This window comes from Pleurodeles waltl, chromosome 2_2, assembly GCF_031143425.1.
Source record: "Pleurodeles waltl isolate 20211129_DDA chromosome 2_2, aPleWal1.hap1.20221129, whole genome shotgun sequence".
Classification (NCBI taxonomy): domain Eukaryota; kingdom Metazoa; phylum Chordata; class Amphibia; order Caudata; family Salamandridae; genus Pleurodeles; species Pleurodeles waltl.
The window spans coordinates 807082295-807087436 of record NC_090439.1 but is presented as its reverse complement, the minus strand read 5'-3'; the positions used below and the strand labels follow the sequence as shown (position 1 = coordinate 807087436).

The following is a 5142-nucleotide window of genomic DNA, read 5'->3' as shown; positions in this document are numbered from 1 at the left end:
CACAGCCCTCAGACGTCTACGTCATTAATGAAGCCGCGAATGGAAGGCATACATCACACAACGGAATATGCGCTGGCTTTCAAAATGTGTTTCATGCTCATTTTAGTTACAAGTTTATACACAAGCGCCGCTGTCAGGGGCATGTGGCGGGTGTCTCAATCGAAGGTTATTCTGGGTGAAGGGCGGACTGTTCCAGGGAGAGTTCATGTAAACTGAACACATCACATTGAAGAAGCATGCGTATCGCCTGCAACAGGAGTGTTTCTTCACTGAGGGTCAGGTTACACATACGGCTGGAGCTGGGAGTCAGTGCTGGAATAAATGAAAACGTGGAGCCTGACAACAGAACCTATAAACAACTATGGTGGCTCTGAAACCTTTTTTTTTCAATCAAACATGGCCGATCCAGTCGCAATGAATTTTTTGTCATGTAATCATAGTTAATCCATGTTATTGCCTTATTTTTTTTAAATAACTTTGAGAATTTAATGTAATTATCTCTTCATTGTTTTAATATTATTTATTCGTTTAGTTATTCATATAGCACATCGCTGGCCAGAAAGAGTGAGAGCACCTTACAAATAGAAGGAGAGAAAGTAAACGAGTAATTAATATAAATAGCAAAGTTAAAACAAGCATTTGGGAGGAGGGAACAACACCACAACACCGTTGCTGTGTGAAAAAGGCCGCTTTATTGGAACAGGTGCACTTACAAACATAGGCCCATATTTACACTTTTTTGCGCCGCATTTGCATCATTTTTTTACACAAAAGCGGTGCAAACTTACAAAATACAATTGTATTTTGTAAGTTTGCACCGCTTTTGGGTTAAAAAGCAGCGCAAATGCTGTGCTAAAAAGGTATAAATATGGGCCATAATTCCTTGGCCTTGGCCTTACAAAACTTCACTAGACATCGAAAACACCTAACCAAATTATTCTCCCCCCTCCCCTATCCCGTCCTCCCCCTTCCCTGTAACCTTATCCTGCCTTCCCTCTCTCCACTCCTGTTTTACCTAATTTCCCTATCAGACCGCTTGTTCTCCTCCTGAACGTTAATGTCAAGCTTCCTTCTTGCCCGTTGCGACCTGCTGCTGTTCCCCCCCACCTACTACCTAAAATTGTCCTACCATCTTCACCCTCCGCATGTGTTTTGGTACCTGCAGGCTCTCCTCGCCTCCGCCAGCACCTGTTCCAAGCGACACCAACTATATACACAATCCCCTTGTGTGCACCGTTCCGGCTCAAACGCCCTGTTCCACAAATCCAAATATAACAAGGAGATCGGATCTTGGCTAGCCGATAGGGAGGGAGGGAGGGGAACAAAACAGTCACCCAAAAAGCAGACAGGCCACTGTGTCACCAGTTGACAAAATGGTGGCCGTCCGCACAAAATGTCCCCATATATACCCCCCACCCACCGCCCAAAAAACCCGCCCAAGATAGCCCTACTGAGTTGTGGGCCATACCACCCTCCCCAAAGACCCCGGGGGTAAAACCTCATCCTTCGGTGAATCCACCCCGGGACCCAATTCCAATGCAATGGGTCTCGTGTTTGCTCGAGTTAGAGCTATTAGCGTTGTAAATTCTTAACTGGACTTTTCTTGCCACATAAATTGAAAATGAAAAGTAAAACAGTTGGCATAAGTAAGCCGATTCAAAGCGCCACAGCCGCCATGAGCATGAGTGCGAAGGAGAATCACAAATGGAAAACGAAGTTTGCTCGCAGTCAAATGTATTGGCAAACGTGCAATTATTCATGTAACAGGGTTGATGTCTAAGGCGGTAACAAAACCGCCCCAAGGAGGGACACACGTAAAGCATTTACCAATGATAACAAAGGATTTTTGAAAGGCAAGCCCATGAACAAGTGATAGGGATGGGCCTGTGGTGGGCATGGTTAAAAGCCCACAGATAGGTTACAACAGGTCAAATGCTTGTGCGTGTGACCGAATTAATAAGTTAGACACGTCCAGCACTAGCCTCATCATCTCGCTTTTTTCCCAAAGTATTGGTAAAGCCAATAGTTCTCACCTTTGCAAGACCTATTGGCTTTTTCAATCTTTTTTGCCATGTTGTACAGATGTGCGGCTGCTGTGCAGCATGGTTAAAAAAAAAAAAGCACTATGATGGAGCAAGCGTTGACCGTGCACTTTTATTTTTTACTTTCAGCCATGTTGCATATGCTGATGTACATGGCTAAGAAATAGCATAGACAAGGCCAATAGATCTAGCATAAGTATGATCTATTGGCTTTGGTATTGCTTGCGTTTTTTAGGCAAGGGTTGATTAAGTGATGTTCCCAAGATCGCAGGAGGTTAATTGTGCTGGATTTGAACTTTATTCACCAGTTTCAAAGTCAGCCATTAGACAGTGACATGATATCATAATACATATACTGTATATATATATATATATTTCAAAGAATGGCAGTGGGTTCAAGAAAAGAATATATGCACCTATCCCTATCACCAATTTATAGATAATCCTTGTATATAAACACAGAGAACAAAAAATTATGATTGAATGTGTGCACAGATCACAGTACCTGCCGCCAAGGTACCAACTCTAGGGAGATACAATGAAAGACATTTTGAACGTGCACCACTTAGAGTAAAACAGTTAAGTCCAATTAGTCAATTAGTCCATATCATTAATAGAAAATCTTCTCTTTATTGGGGTTTCCTTGAATACAAAAACAAAACAGCCAACTCGTTTTGTCCTAACCAAAGGACTTCTTCAGGGCTTGTAAGTAAGTAGTACTTAATACCTCCTCTCATGTTGGTAGTTTTTAAGTCATGAATGTCAGCAAAAAACTGATGCCAAATAGTAAACACGTCAAAAATGCAGTGTTGGGGCCAAGTGTGGCCGAGAATGCTACCGATCCCAAGTGAAAAACTACCAAGGCTTGTAAGTAAGTAGTACTTAATATCTCCTCTCATGTTGGTAGTTTTTCACTTGGGATCGGTAGCAGTCCTTTGGTTAGAACGAAACGCGTTGGCTGTTTTGTTTTTGTATTCACGGAAACCCCAATAAAGAGAAGATTTTCTATATATATATATTTGTAAATGTATAATTTAACACATCTTTACACTCAAGTCACAGAGGTAATTTAAATAAAATATCAATAATGAATGAGAAAGGAGAACCAAGAGCTGATCCAGAAGTAAAACCCAGATTGGATACAGTTAAGTGTTTCATTTACCAATTGATCCTTTCTTACCTGTTGTTATATATCGTTACTTCCCACATGGTAGTGGATCCTTTCAGGTGATATGGGGTTTTTGTGCAGCATGCGTCCTTCTTATATGTCATGTAACAGCGCTATAGGTTAACCGTGTCGCAGTAAGAATCACTCCCCAAAACCGCATTGATGGATAAGCACATGAGGAACCAGCAAATAATCAATCTGTCTACTATATAGTTATACTTTCGTTCACTACATTGGGTGATCCTGCACTTGGCAGGACTTTCAAAAATTGATTGAAACTCTTAAATTTTTCTCTCTGCGGAAATCTTTTGTAAAAGGAGAAAGATTAATTCAGTTTGAAGAGAAACCGGAGTATACGTTTCATGGCCGCCCTCTGTGGTACCAGGAAACACCGTTCCACAGACTGTCAGGGTAATTTAGTTTACTAAGTTCATCTCTGAAAACATTTTAAAATGCAACCAATTTATAATATTTGTTGTAATCAGATACATTGATAAAACACTTACTGCTACAAAAAGAAACAACAGGAGGACTCAGAAGTGACACAGAATTATGGGTATCTAAATTCAGTCACAGGTCACGTGACAGGAAAGGCTGCACTACAATAGTTTCTCTGCTCAAGTCGTAATGTCGGCTTCTTTAACTCTGCACATTTTGAATTGTGCCTCACAAGGGCTTTTGTGAGGACAGGTGGCACCCAAGAAGAAGATTTTGATGTGCTTACGTCAAAGCATGTTTGCTGGCTCGTTGCTATTCTTTCCAAGACAATGAATGAGCCAGTGTGTTTTGTACTTGAAGCCGATAAGGCTGCATCAGCTGCTGCAACAAAACAAGTATTGGCAAAGAGGAACAAGTTTGAGTTATTAGAGCTGTAAATTCCTAACTGGACTTTTCTTGCCACATAAATTGAAAATGAAAAGTAAAACAGTTGACATATGTGAGCTGATTCAAAGCACCACAGCCGCCATGAGCATGAGTGCGAAGGAGAGACACAAAAGGAAAAAGAAGCTCGCTCGCAGTCAAAAGTATTGGCAAAAGTGCAAATTATCCATGCAGCATGGTCGATGGCCAAGGCGGTAACAAAACTGCCCCAAGGAGTGACAAATATAAAGCATTTACCAATGATAACAAATAATATTTAAAAGTCAAGCCCAGGAATAGGTGATAGTGATGGGCGTGCAGTGGGTGTGGTTAAAAGCCCACATATAGATTACAACAGGCCACAGCGCTTGCACGCTCGACTTAAAAACTAACAAGTGGGTATGAAATACCGGAAAAGCTTCAATATCAGGTGGAAGCAGCAGTAGTAAGAGGAGTTCACAAATATATACTGCAAACAATATGAATGCCAAGCAATGCATAATTGACCAAACGAGTTCTAATGTGAAACAGGAATGAAATTTATTGAGGATAAAGTAACAATCTAAAAGAAAATATCTGAATTCAGGTATGAACGTACGCACTAAGGCAATGGTGTGGACTGAATAGTATTACAGACTCTGGGTTGCATCCGGAGAATGACTGGTTTAAAGTATGATTTTTGTTTAAAATAAAAAACCTTGGGTTTCAAGCATGAGTGTGTCTGAGCTTGTTAGCTGGTGAGAGACACAGAGTCCTTTAGGTTGTTTGCTAAATTAAGTGAGTGATCAGAGTTTAGAAATGAGTGCACTAGGCAAGGATGCCTGTGGGCTGACGTTCCACCAACAGAAAGGTAAATCAATGAATGCAGTGAGGTGTTGATATGATCAGTGGGACAAACCTCTGAGATCATGAGACCAGAAGCATGCAAGGAAGCTTTTAGTGAAGTGCTGTGAGTTTTTGGAATGCCAGAGAGGATGCAATTTCCGTTATTGTTCCTTTATTGCACTAGCGCCTGGGCCACTTCTTTGAGGGTTTGTTTTCGGAGTCAGAGAAGTTTGATTCCATGAATTA

General features: G+C 41.2%; 1 non-coding gene across 1 annotated transcript; it reads right to left on the bottom strand.

The window, feature by feature from the left end:
* Window positions 1-3449: 3449 nt before the first annotated feature.
* LOC138283153 (U5 spliceosomal RNA) lies at window positions 3450-3565 on the bottom strand. Its single transcript, XR_011201092.1, has one exon. It is a non-coding gene; the product is annotated as a U5 spliceosomal RNA (small nuclear RNA).
* Between the last annotated feature and the right edge of the window lie 1577 nt (window positions 3566-5142).